The following is a 14,782-nucleotide window of genomic DNA, read 5'->3' on the forward strand; positions in this document are numbered from 1 at the left end:
GTGATGGAACATGATGGAAGATATTATGAGGGAAAGAATGTATATTTACATGTGTAACTGGGTCACTTTGCTGTAAAGCAGAAATTGACAGAACATTGTAAATCAACTCTAATTTAAAATTTTTTAAAATTTAAGTCCTTCTGACCTTAAGATGAAATATCTGTGGTAATTTAGCATATTGAAGAATCTCAATAGACAAGTTTGTGATTCCAGTGTAAAATGTGTTCTTGAGTAAATGGGTTTAGGTTTGATTATTAGTTTAAGGATATAAGAACACTTTGCTGAACTTCTTGAGATATATTAGATCCATAAGTTTAATTTTTAAGGATTTACTGAAGGTTTTTTTGAGTACTTAAAGATTTGCTTGGTAGATGAAGTGCTGAAGTAAGAAAAGAGAACATATTAAGATTATAGGTATAGTTTAAAATGTTTAGAAATATCAAACTTAAATGATAGTGGTTTTAGGGGACTCAACTATATTTTGTTTTGAACTGAGTTTAAAAGTTATTGTATTCTTTAAATCTTTTTAATACTTTTAAAATTAGGTAATTTGATAAAGTTGTAAAAGAAACTGTTTAAAGGCCCTTAGTTCTAAGGTCTTAATTTAAATCTGTGTAACAGTAATAGTCTCTTCTGTGCACAAAAGTTGTTCTTGGACATAAGTTATGTTGACAAAAAAGGTACTGAGGGCTGTAAGTTAGGGATGTCAAACAGAGATGACAGGAAAATATATCCAAGCCATTATAACCTTGTCACTACTGTCCCTGTGCTTTTATCTGCCAGCCTGTTAGCCTGGCCTCAGCAATTTATAGCAGAAAAAGGCGAAGGGATGTGGAGTCAGAGGCGCTGCAGCCTTTCTGAGGAATTGAAATGCGCTCTTCTGCATCTCTCTTTTTGTTAGGGTTTTCTTCCAAAGTAGAAACGAGGGAGAGAAATGGTTCTGGCACAGATACCATCAAATGTGATCCCTTGCCCAATTTGTTTTTTGCCCTAAAATACATTTTGTAGCCTATTAATATAGCTTCATCAAGCTCTCTTTGGGGTATTTGCCTCTTTTTGCCACCCTTTGCCCATTTTTCTGTTGAGTTATTTCATGCATTTTCGTAAGCCCTCATTGAATATTGTGATAATAACTCTTTGCGGAGTTCCTGCCGTGGCTCAGTGGTTAACAAATCTGACTAGGGACCATGAGGTTGCGGGTTCGATCCCTGGCCTGGCTCACTGGGTTTAGGATCCAGCATTGCTGTGGCTGTGGTGTAGACTGGCAGCAATAGCTCAGATTGGACCCCTAGCCTGGGAACCTCCATATGCTGTGGGTGCGGCTCTAGAAAAAGACAAAAAAAAAAAACCTCTTTGTAAAAGTCTGTTGCAAATACAATTTTTAAAGTTTGTTTTTCTTTATAGAATCCCTTGCCATTTAGAAGTTCAAAAATTTTTTTGTAGTCAGATTGGTCTTTCTCTTCTTTTTTTAGCTTCTGGGGTTTGGGTCTTGATTAAAAAGGCCTCCCTACTTCAAGATTATAATCTCCCAGAAATATTCTTCAAAAAGACTACTGTTGTGATTCAGTCTCTCATTCATGAAATGAAAGGGTATACTAGATCAGTTGTTCCCAAACAGCCAGTCCACAGGATCAGGTGAGGAATTTGTTAAAAATTCACATCGTCAGATACCACCTTTGACCTACTGAACCAGAATCTCTGGGGGGTGGGGCCCAAGAGTATGTTTTTAACAAGTTCCCCTAGGTGATTCTGATTATCAGCTAAACTTGAGAACCACTAGACAAAACAATCACTGAAGTCTCTTCTGATTCTAAAATATCACATCTCTGTATTCTATAACTCTTGTGTGTTACACTCTCAACAACTAGATTGCAAGGTCTTTGAAGGTAGGCAGAACCGTGCTTAGGTACTACCCTCGTTTCTGTCAACCCACTGAGATCCTTCCACACCCAGACAACTGCAGTAACCTCTCCTTTTCATTTGTCTAAATGTGGCTGTATTTATCTTAAAGCAACATGTTGATACTTCTCTTATATAAACACTTTGGCTGTGAGACAAAATCCTAGCTCTACATTATTTATTTATTTATTTATTTATTTATTTATTTATTTTAATATCCTGCACTCATAGAGGAGGATACTTTTTTTTTTTTCCTTTTAGGGCCACACTTGCAGCATAGAGAAGTTCCCAGGCTAGGGGTCAAATCAGCTATAGCTGATGGCCTACACCACAGCCACAGCAACTTGGGATCTGAGCCGCATCTGCAACCTACCAGCACAGCACAGGGCAATACCAGATCCCCGACCCACTGAGCAGGGCCAGGGATCGAATCTGCATCCTCATGGATACTACCAATTGGATTTGTTTCCGCTCTGCCACAACAGGAACTCCCTAGCTCTGCTTTATAATCAAAGCCTCTATAAGCTGGCTCCAACTTGTTTTTCAACCTTATATTCTCCTAGGGCTGTTCTGTACAGCCATCTAAGTTGTGTGTTGTACAGCTCCTTAAATGATAGTTTGGTATGGAGTTTGTATTAATTCTTCACTCCAACCAGTTGGTCACCTCCCCACTTCCTCCATATAGTAGTAAAGCCTTGTTCACTCTACCTTCCTGCCTATTACTTATTCACCTGGTCTAAAATGCCCTTTCCTCTTTTCTATGTCAGTTTCTACCTATTAACATCTAAGAGTGGAGTATTAAACAGCCATTAAAAAGAATAAGGAAGAGGAGTTCCCGTCGTGGCGCAGTGGTTAACGAATCTGACTAGGAACCATGAGGTTGCGGGTTCGGTCCCTGCCCTTGCTCAGTGGGTTAACGATCCGGCGTTGCCGTGAGCTGTGGTGTAGGTTGCAGATGCGGCTTGGATCCCGCGTTGCTGTGGCTCTGGCGTAGGCCGGTGGGTACAGCTGCGATTAGACCCCTAGCCTGGGAACCTCCATATGCTGCGGGAGTGGCCCAAGAAATAGCAAAAAGAAAGAATAAGGAAGATTTCTAATCACTCCTATGGAGTGAATTGGGGATATATTGTTAAGTAAAAATAGCAAAGTACAGGACTGGATGTGATATTTACTCCATCTTTTGTATAAGAAAAAGAAGAATTAAGAATTTATATGTATATACACACATTTGCTTATTTTCTATAAAGGGAAACATGAAGGGGAGTTCCCGTCGTGGTTCAGTGGTTAACGACTCTGACTAGGAACCATGAGGTTTCTGGTTTGGTCCCAGGCCTCGCTCAGTGGGTTAAGGATCGGGTGTTGCCTTGAGCTGTGGTGTAGGTCGCAGACGCGGCTCGGATCTGGCGTGGTTGTGGCCGTGGTGTAAGCCGGCGGCTACAGCTCTGATTGGACCCCTAGCCTGGGGTCCTAACTCCATATGCCGCAGGAATGGCTCAAGAAAAGGCAAAAAGACAAAAAAAAAGAAAGAAACATGAAGGATAAGTAGAAACTAAACTGGTTATTGTAGGGAATAGATGGGAAAATATTGGAGGGAAAAGGGAAGGGAAGGATGCTTTTGAACTATGTAAGTATTTTACACGTTAAAAAATTAAAATTTATGGGGGAGTTCCCATCGTGGCGCAGTGGTTAACGAATCTGACTGGGAACCATGAGGTTGCGGGTTCGGTCCCTGCCCTTGCTCAGTGGGTTAAGGATCCGGCGTTGCGGTGAGCTGTGGTGTAGGTTGCAGATGCGGCTCGGATCCCGCGTTGCTGTGGCTCTGGCGTAGGCCGGTGGCTACAGCTCCGATTCGACCCCTAGCCTGGGAACCTCCATATGCCGCAGGAGCGGCCCAAGAAATCACAAAAAGACCAAAAAAAAAAATTAAAATTTATGAAAAATAGTAATATTTGAGTGGAAAATAAAACAAATAAACCTAAATTACAGGACATACAGAGAAAAAATAACTTGAATGTAGCATGTTGACTGTACATCCCTAGTGGGACATACTTTAAGGACAAAAAGGATTGGTCCCCAAAAGGCACTTAAACTTACTAGGTTTATTAGTAATGTTGATGTTATAATTTTAAAACTAGTTTATAAAACAAGATTTTCAGTGTATATAGTAGTAATATACAAAATAAGTAAAGAAAAAACATAATGATGAATTTAGGTTGAAAATACCAATATAAACTCATGTTTTTTAAAAAAATCTTCAACTTTACTGAAATGGCCTAGAAGCAATGACACCCCCATAACTGTGAAGGCACCTAGTGCTCAGATCCTGATTTATAAATCTTTTGTTCACTAAGAGGAACAAAAGCTCCAGGGCGTAATGGCTGATTCCACGTCTGGGGCAGAGAGGGTAGAAGGTAAGCTTGGAAAAAATCTTGTATAGGAAGTAGCCTAAAAAGCCAATGGAATTGTGTTTTAATGACACAGATGAAGGCTTGAAGGGAACCTCATTAGCCATACTTAGGACAGTTTGAACCAAAATTTTGGGACAATTTGAAAAAAATGATGGTAGTAGATTATTATATTAGATTAAAACAAATCTTTGAGTTCATAATGATACTTATCCCCTGTAGTGGGGTAACCTGGCATTATGTGTTTCTGATATGATGACATTTGGAAGGACACAGCTGTCATCTACACATACACATATTCTTGTTTTTAAAAATTTAACTTGTGTCTAATCCCATGGAAAGAATCAGACAGGTCCAGGATGTTAGAACTGACCTAGACTTTTACATTTAAAATTTTTTTAAATTTATTTTTACTTTTTATTGAAGTATAGTTGATTTACAAATATTGTTAGTTTCAGTTAGTGTGGGAGGTTTCTAGACTGTTCTGTTGTATTTTTTGGCCACCCCACGGCATATGGAGTTCCCAGGCCAGGGATCAGATCCAAGCCACTGTTTCGACCTACATCACAGCTGCGGCAGCACTGGATCCTTTCACCTACTGCGCCAGGCCAGGGATTGAACCTCTGTCCCGGTGCTGCTGAGACACTGCCAGATCCCGCTGTGGCACAGCAGGAACTCCTGACCTAGACTGTTTTAAAATGTCAGTTTTAGGAGTTCCTGCTGTGGCACAATGAGTTAAGAATCTGACTGCAGCAGCTTGGGTCACAGTGGAGGTTTGGGTTCGATCCCTGGTACCATGCCTAAGTTAAAGGATCTGGTGTTGCCCCAGCTGTGGCATAGGTCGAGCAGCTCTAGCTCAGATTCTATCCCTGGCCCAGGAACTTCCGAACGTTACCCATAAGAAATTTAAAAATCAATTTCATGTAAAATAAAACAATCCTCCCACATTGGGGGGTGGGGCTTTTAAATGCAAGATAAAAAGACTCAGAGCAACCAAATGCAGGGAGTGAGCCTTGATTGAATTATGCATCCAAAGAAGACTGAAAGAAGGTAAGAGGCCAGTTGAGTAAATTTAAGAGAATGTTCTAATTCTAGAATATGTTGCTGAAGCATCAGGGATGAAGTGTTGTGATGTCTGCAACTTTTGTGTGACTCAGAAAAATGTGCTTGGTGGGGAGCAGACTGACAAACAGATGAGGCAGATGATCACTGGTAAGTGTGAAGGATATGTAAGATTGTCCTGATTGTATTGATTTTTCAGTTTTTCTTGTAGAATTGAAAAGTTTCAAGATAAAAAGTTGAGAAAATCTTATCATTTACTTCAGAGCCCAGCTCAGATTTTGTCTCATTTGAAGACTTCCTTTTCCAAACCACACTATCTGGAGGGGTTTTTCTCAAGTGAATTTTTCTGACTTTTTTCTTTTTGGCTGCGTGCCCATAGCACGTCGAAGTTCCCAGGCCAGGGATCTCTGGTTACTGTGCCACAGTGGTAATGAGAGCCACAGCAGTGACAACGCCAGACTCTTGACCTGCTGAGCCAGCAGGGAGCTCCGAATTTCTCTGACTTTTATGTTTATCTTAGAATCTCAAAACCTGAATGCCACATGGGGGCTGCTTGAGAAGTCAGCTTTTTTAAATTACAAATTCCCAGGCCCCAGTTTAAGGATAGGCGCAAGAATCTGGAACCACTGGTTTGAACCACTTATGTGTTTATTACTTAAATTTGCTTATCTTTTTTGTATATCCCCACCTAACCAGCATCAGAACTTAGGGCTAACCCTTGAAAATGTTGCTCAGTTCTTTCTGTCCCACGGTGCTGGCCCGCAGTGCTTTGTGCCTTCCACAAAGTAGGTGTTTGGTAAATATATGCTGACTATGTATGTTGACTAATTTGCTGATAATCTGAAGAGATTTTGTAAGCTTGAAGCTAGTTTTGAGTATACAAACAGTAATAATAAGTAATTTTTTTCAGTGTTTACTATATACAGAGCCTGTGCTTTATCTGAAGTATTTGTAATGCCTAAAACAGTTCCTCCAAGTGGATGCTATTATTATTAATTTATTGATGAGAAAATTGAGTCTCAGAGAAGTTTGTCATGTGCCCACATTCACACAGTAAGTGGTGGAATCAAGAACCAAATGAGATAGTGAGGGTTCCAGAGCATTTGCTGGTAAGTAGGAGAGGCAGGGTAACTTAGTGTTAAATATAGCTTCCCTTAATTGGAGATTTCATCATGAGGAAATGGTATGGAAATGGGAAAGCATGTCATAGCATTAGTTCTTTGAAAAGAAAAAAGCAAAAGAGAAAGGGGTCAGGGGAAGGGATTGATTTTTACTAGGGGTTAAGTATACAATTGCTTAGGCCCACAGGGAGAGCATATAAGAAGAGCATGTGTGTGAACCTGGGCCAGTATCTAAGAAATGCAATATCACAAGAAGTTCTTTTCTTGCACAGAAAAAAAGTCTTCTAGTAATAGCTGCAGTAATAACCTAGTCTATCTTTAAAGTGTGTAATATATCTATGTGTATTAAAAAAAGCTGAAATAGTACAGCAGAAATTGGTAAATCAATAAAAATAAGTTTTTTAAAACATAGCTGAAATAAACTTTTACTTTGAATTAAAAATTTGATTAAACACTGTCAACAATAAACAGCAAAAAATACTGTAGCATTAATACATTTATTTATCCATACATTTAAAAAATATTTCACTAGAATAAATTATGACTGTAATACTTTTAGGTAAAGCAGATTTTTTTACTTCCATATAGTAAGAGTTAGAACAAAGCTACATTTGTGTGATAAACCAGTATGGGAAATCCGTGTGCAGGTGTCATCTCCATTAAGTTTAATGTTCTATAAAATATAACACAATAATTTTGGGTTTGGTTTTTGTTTTGTTTTTGTTTTTTTTTTTTGCTTTTTTAGGGCTGCAATTGTGGCATATAGAGGTTCCCAGGCTAGGGGTTGAATCAGAGCTGCAGCCACAGGCCTACACCACAGCCACAGCACAGAGGATCCAAGCAACATCTGTGACCTACACTGCAGCTCAAAGCAATGCCAGATCCTTACCCACTGACCGAGGCCAGGGATCAAACCTACGTTCTCATGGTTACTAATTGGGTTCATTACCGAGCCATTACTGAGCCATGATGGGAACTCCACAGTAATTCTAAACTAATAAGACTGGTGTACTCACTGCAGAAAAATTAGTCATTAAGACATAATTTTAAAGATTAGAAGAAAAAATGCCTTGTTGACAATAATAATACCATTTTAGGAGTTACAGATAATTGATGTATAAAAATGAGGTCAAGATTGTTAAGTTAAAATTATATATTGTATTGGGACAGAAATAAGATTAATCAGTGGAACAGAGTTTAAAAACCAGACCAAGCCTATATTACATGTTAGTATTTGATGAAGGTGACATCTCAAATCAGTGTGGAAACAATGGACTCTTTATATTAAGGCAGTTAGTTGCTTAACCATTTGAATTGTGTTAGATCTGTACTGTGCTATATGCCAACATAAATTCCGTATGGAATTTAAAGATTAAATGTAAAAAAGAAGAACCTGTGAAATCAGCTGAGTAAAATTTGGTGCAACCATATATTAAAATTTCGTGTGCCATTCAAAATGATGTATGAGTGTGATTGACATACAGCCAAGTTCATGATATGTTGAGAATATGGTATAGTAGTGTTTATAGCAGAATTTCAAATTATAAAAATAGAAAATATAAGGAATACATTTAGATATGCTTAAGAAAGTTTGGAAGAGAAATTTTGGGTGATTTTTTTCTTTTTTTTTCTTCAGTATCTTCTTCCAGGAACAATGAACATATACTACCCAAGATCAGGATTATTGTTTGTCTTTGTGTTTTTGAATTCTTCAGGAGTAAGAGCTAAAGAAAAGACAGCGTGGCAGTGTTCTTGAGGGAAAAATGGAAAGACGCAGAAGGTCAGGTGCAAATGGAAAGTTAGGCAATTGAGGCAAAGAATAATTCACAGAATTCTGAAAGCAGTACAGTGTGTCATTTCACTGAATCACAGAGAGAAATGTGTCTGAAAATCAGTAGAAGTATACAATAGAATATAGAAAGTATATCTAAAAGTGGAGAATGGGTATGATGAGCTTAAAAAGCCAAATAAATGCTATCTAAGCAGTTGCATAAGAGAGATTCACATATCAACTGTATCTCTTGCCTTTATATAGTACTTTATGAAGTTCCCAGGCCAGGGATTGAACCTGTGCCACAGCAGCTTCCCAAGCCACAACAGTGACAATGCCAGATCCTTTACCCGCTGAGCCAGCATGGAACTCCCTAGCACTTTATGCTCTTTGAAGGCTTTTCCATACATCGTATTCAAAAAAGAATTACCTAACACGGTAGTGTCAGACATCAACCCATTTTTATGGATGGTAACACTGAAGCTTATAGGACGTTTCCTTGGTGGGGTGGCTTTGTTAGTAACAAAGCCAAAACCAGAACCTGCTTTGTTTCATTCTGGTGGGTGGTCTTGTCCTCATAACCTTGTTGTCATCTCAGACTCCAGGGGTATGAGAGCACAAGTCATGGGAAAACATCCAGTGATTCTAGTCAAACCTGACAAACTTGACATGAGTTTGGTTTGACTCACTGCTATAGCAATGTAATATTTACCCAGCATGTTTTGGGTTTTTTTTTTAACCCCACCCACCCAAAACTTTTAAAGCTCTCAGAGGTGAAATTTTGCAAGTATTGATGAAAATGAATGGTGTTTTAATGACCACATTGCAATGAGCTGTCATATTTTGTTTGTCACATTAGCAAAGATGAGGAAGATTGAAAACACTGAACGTTAGCAAGAGTTCTGGAGAATAGATGCTCATGCTGCCAGAAGGAGTGTGAATCGGTATAGAGGAGAGTCTGGCAGTTCATTCCAAAATTTAGAAGTTAGTTACCTTTTTTCATAGCAATTTTACTCCTAGGAGTTTATTCCAAGGATATAGAGGAAACACCCAAAGATACGTGTGCATGTATTTTACCACAGCTTTGAGATATATGTGTGTGTGTGTGTGTATGTATATATATATATATATATATTTTAAAGTACTTAGAGAAGTTCCAGTTGTGGCACAGCAGGTTAAAAACCCGACTAGTATCCATGAGGATGTGGGTTCAATCCCTGGCCTCGCTCAATGGGTTAAGGATCCAGCGTTACCGCAAGGTGCAGTGTGAGTCATGGATGTGGCTTGGATCCAGTATGGTTGTGGCTATGGCGTAGGTCGGCAGCTGCAGCTCCAATTCAATCCCTAGCCTGGGAATTTCCTTATGCCATGGGTGCAGCCCTAAAAAGACCAAAAGCTAAATAAGTAAATAAGTATTTATATCTATTTATATTCACTGGATTTTTTCATTGAGCATATATTGCTTTTATAAGCAGTAAAACACAAATGCTGTTTTTCTCTATGGGAAAAATATAGCCATTCTATCATAGGATTCTTGCATTATGACCATAACTCCTATTTGAAAAGAACTGTAGCAGCAATGATCCTAGAAACTACTGGCTTTCTTTTTGATTTATGAGAAGCAATAGAAGGAACAACTTCTAGGATCAGTAATGGATGAAAGACAAGACAGTTTGGCGGAAGCAGTGTTCTTGGATGAAAAGAATATGGGAATCAGAGGACCTAGATTTAGAACCTTTCTTTGGGAGTTCCCATCATGGTGTAGTGGAAACGAATCCGACTAGGAACCCTGAGGTTGCAGGTTCCATCCCTAGCCTCGCTCAGTGGGTTAAGGATCTGGCATTTCTGTGAGCTGTGGTGTAGGTCGCAGACGTGGCTTGGATCCGGTGTGGCTGTGGCGTAGGCCGGCAGCTACAGCTTCGATTAAACTCCTAGCCTGGGAATCTCCATATGCCACAGGTGCAGCCCTAAAAAATACAAAAGACAAAAGACAAAAAAAAAAAAAACCAACCCTGTATTTGCCTCTTAGCTAGAATTGTGGTTTAGACCAAGTCGCTAACCTTTCTAAAGCTGGTTGTTTTTCAGCAGTGAAGTGAGGATAATTACAGTCTTTCTCCTGGGGTGGTTTCAGTATTAAATGAGATTTGATTATAAAAGGTCTTTGCAGATTCTGTGATTTGGGAATAATGGTAATCCACATTTAATGAGTGCTGTGTGCCATGCATTGTACTAAGCACTTTAGGTATATTGCTCCGTTTAATCAACCCTGTGTGGTTAACAGCTATTATTCTCTCTTATAAGTGAGAAAGTTGAGGCACAGACTTAGGAAGCTGTCCAGGGCCACAGTTATAAGAGGTAGAGCCATAATGAAAAATCATACTTAGGAAGCAGTGGAACAAGAGGTCTCCAAGAAGTATGCTTTTCACCAGCTGCCAGAATTCTTTGAGGAAGACAGCAGTGGGGAGGAAGAGGAACCCAGTGGAAATAACTTACTGGCAAAGTCTCTTTTGTTTGCCAGATTATTATGAGTTTAGGGATATATTGTAGAAAAAACTGAGATTTGGAAATGCTGTGAATAGATTTTACATGGAATGGTCTAGAGTGGTCTGAATATTTTTAGGAATAATCTGGAAAAAGGAAAACCAGAAAGCCTTCAACAGTCAGAAAGCAGAATTTCTTACAAGATTAGAACAGTAGGAAGTGCATATGTAAAGGGCATGAACATAACCACAACAGAAAAACCTCTGTGGAGTTGGTTTAAAAAAAAGTTATACCCATCGGAGTTCCTGTCATGGCTCAGCGGAAATGAATCTGACTGGTATCCATGAGGACACAGGTTCGATCCCTGGCCCCGCTCAGTGGGTTAAGGATCTGGTGTTGCTATGAGCTGCAGTGTAGGTCACAGATGTGGTCGGAGCTGGTGTGGCTGTGGCTGTGGCATAGGCCAGCAGCTGCATCTCCAATTCGACCCCTAGCTTGGGAACCTCAAGATGCAATGGGTGGGGCCCTAAAAAGACAACAACAAAAATTTATACCCAGTAGTTTGCATTGTGGCTCAGTTGAAATAAATCTGACTAGCATCCATAAGGACACACGTTTGATTCCTGTCCTTGCTCAGTGGGTTAAGGATCTGGTGTTGCCATGAGCTGTGTGTAGGCCGAAGATGTGGCTCAGATCCCACGTTGCTGTAGCTGTGCTGTAGACCGGCAGCTGTAGCTCCAATTTGATCCCTAGCCTGGGAATTTCCACATGCCATGTGTGTGGCCCTAAAAACAACGACAACATTTATACCCAGAGTACATTTTGAAGATGACAGCCTCTTAGCTATTATTGGTTAATAATATCCTTGAAGGTGATCTTGTAGACGTTTTAGATTGTCTCTATCACCTCTGTTGTCTTCCTCCTTTACACCTTTTTATTTTTATTTATTTATTTATTTTTTTGCCATTTCTAGGGCCTCTCTCATGCTATGTGGAGGTTCCCAAGCTAGGGGTCTAATCGGAGCTATAGCCACCGGCCTACACCAGAGCCACAGCAACGCTGGATCTGAGTCTCGTCTGCAACCTACACCACGGCTCACGGCAACGCCGGATCCTTAACCCACTGAGCAAGGCGAGGGATCGAACCTGCAACCTCATGGTTCCTAGTTGGATTCACTAACCACTGAGCCATGACAGGAACTCCATTTTATCCCTTTTCAACTTTCTATTCCCAGAGATCTTGGGTATCCTCACAGAGAGCATATGTGAAGGAAAACTGGCAAACTTGTTCACCTCTAATAGAACACATTAACAGAGTTCTCATTACTGTGCACTAAGAAAAAAACCTAATGGAACCAGACTGAAGTCAGTGATAGGCAGTTAAAATAGTTTAAGAAATGTCGTGGTTTTCACATAAGAATATACTGAAAGGATCAGGATTTGTTAATCTGAAATGAAAGTTTGGCAAAGATGTAATGACTTTCTGAATTTAAGTATGGAGTATAGATGAAGGGTAGATTGGTTCATTTACCAAATTCTGTGCACCTTGCCTCATCTTTACCACCCAGCTTTTATGCAGAGAGGAGACGTGGCCCTAGGTGTAAGAGGATACTGCCTTTTAGAAGATCTTACCCTCATTAACAGCCTGAAAGCTTTGTGCTCTTGAAATAGATCCAGGTGAAGATTGATTGCCCCCAGTCCCATTCCAACTAGATTTTCAAGATCTGAATAGTTCAGTTGCAAGATACTAAACTTAATTACATGGATCACATTTCCATTATCTTGTTTTCTTCGTAATAAGTTGATTAGAGGAAATTGCAAGTGAAAAAGAAAATATTTAGACTGAATATCTAGAGGTTATTTTGGATAAATACTTGAGATGATTATGTTCTAGGGAGAAACCACTGTGCCCTTTTGTAGGTGTAAAAAATATGTGGAGAAAATTCCACTCTCAAAATGGTATGCAAATTTTCCAAGGTGGGGAGATTATGATGCTGCATGGTTTTGCTATTTCAGGTCAGCAAAATCAAGACTGAAAAAAAAATAGGAGCCTTCACTGGAGGCTTATGAAATAAATAATAAAATATGTATTTGTGTAGCTCTTTAGAGTGTTTGAAATGCTTTCACATACTGTGTGGAAGTGATGCTTGAGCAGGCTCGCTTCACAGCTATAGAGTCTTATTTCCATTATTAATATATTTCTAACTCCTAGCTCTTTTCTGAAACTGTCTCTTCAGTTACTGTTAGGTGTATCAGGGTGTTGTGATCCTTTAGTTCTTACAGTTGTATGTTGTTATGACATATAGAACTGTGTTGGCCACAAATAGTTTAGTAGCAAAGAGACCTAGATTATTGAAGTGCTTTGCTGATGCTTCCGTCCTCTCTTTCTCTTTTTTTCTTCTTCTGTTTTTCTTTCTTTCTTCTTAGATCTGTTCTGAGGACTAAGATTCATTTGGGGGATGGTTACAGAATTGAAACATGGTAGGCAATAAAAATATACATTCAAAGTCAAATGAAACATCCATCCTGGAAGGGGAGCAGGCCCTTATTATCATGTTTACACTGGTTATGTTGAAGAATTTGATGTCTGTCAATTTTTCTCTTAGGTTTCATAGGTCAAAAGAGTTTTGTTCTATCATTCTAGGATTATAGAGGAATTTACTTACAGGGGACTTTGGGAAATGTCGGATTAGGTGATTTCTTAAAGTGTTTGTCATTAAGCATTAATCTTGAGATGGTTTCTTGAAAAAAAAGGAGTTCTGAAGCCAGGTTCATTTGGGAACCCTGCAAATTGGGTCCTCTCCTCAAATTTCATAGTACACTCTGATCCTATTCATTGAAGTACTGTTTATAATAGTTAAGTTAGAAAGAACTTAAAAATTCATAGAGGAGAGCAGAATCATAGACTATTATACAGTAGTTAAAAAGGAACAAAGTGGGAATTCTCTTGTGGCATATGTAGAAGGTTAAGGATTTGGCATTATCACTGCAGTGGTTTGGGCCACTGTTGAGGCACAGGTTTGATACCTGACCCTGGAACTTCCATGTGCCCCAGGTGTGGCCAAGAAAAAAAGGAACAAGCTAAATAAATCTGTCCTCCCAATAAGACTGGAATTTTAAGAATGTTAATTTATAAAAACTTATTATAGAATGAGAATGATATATATAATATATAGGGTTTTTTTAAACTATATGCTTTTGTAGTGTACTTGTGTATATGAAAGCAGTTTTATAAAGTCTAAAAGGATCATACTGGAGTTCTCTTGTGGTTCAGTAGGTTGATATGGCATAATGCAGCAGCTCGGGTTGCAGATTTGATGCCTGGCCTGGGAAGGTTTCACATGCAATGGGCACAGTCCCCCCAATATTTTATTTATTTGTATTTTTATAATTTTTATTTATTTATTTTTAGGGCTGCATGCATGGCATCTGGAAGTTCCCAGGTTAGGAGTCAAATTGGAGCTGCAGCTGCTGGCCTACACCACAGCCACAGCAACTCGGGATCTGAGCTGCTTCTGCAAGCTACACCACAGCTCATGGCAATGCCGGATCCCCAACCCACTGAGTGAGGCCAGGGATCTAACCTGCATCCTCATGGATACTGGTCAGATTCGTTTCTGCTGAGCCACAATGGGAACTCTTTTTTTTTTTTTTTTTAATTTTTTAAAAATAAAAGGATTCCTACCAAGCAAGTCAGGATATAGTTACTTGGACAAGTGACTGGGATTGAGGATGATGATCAGTGTCTTCTTTTTTTTTTTTTCTCCCCTTTTTCCTATAGCAATGATGATGCCAGATCCTTAACCCACTGAGCCACTAGGAAAGTGCCAGTGTCCTTTCTTGCCTTATCTATAAGATTTTATTTTATTTTTTTTGGGGGAGGGAAAGGAATACTCATGTATTACTTTTAATAAAAATTAGGTACAAATAAAATGCTTGTTAAGTGCTCAGCAAGTTACTTTCTTTTTCCTCATTAGAGATATATACCACCTAAGTTCTCAGTATATCTTTCTGTTTATTAATTCATTGTATACAAGCTAAACT

At 39.1% G+C, this 14,782-nt stretch overlaps 1 protein-coding gene across 6 annotated transcripts in view; it reads left to right on the plus strand.

Annotated features, from left to right (window-relative positions):
* KCTD20 (potassium channel tetramerization domain containing 20) overlaps positions 1-14,782 on the plus strand; it is a 49,252-nt gene that overhangs the window by 11,416 nt on the left and 23,054 nt on the right. The window contains exon 1 of one of the 6 annotated variants that reach the window (XM_047795951.1): positions 5,228-5,516. The exons of the other annotated variants lie outside the window; for them this stretch is intronic. The gene's annotated coding sequence lies outside the window, so the exon portion shown is untranslated. Of the gene's footprint in view, positions 1-5,227; positions 5,517-14,782 lie in introns of those variants that run through there. 6 annotated transcript variants of the gene reach the window in all.

This window comes from Phacochoerus africanus, chromosome 9 (genome assembly GCF_016906955.1).
Source record: "Phacochoerus africanus isolate WHEZ1 chromosome 9, ROS_Pafr_v1, whole genome shotgun sequence".
In the NCBI taxonomy this organism is placed as follows: domain Eukaryota; kingdom Metazoa; phylum Chordata; class Mammalia; order Artiodactyla; family Suidae; genus Phacochoerus; species Phacochoerus africanus.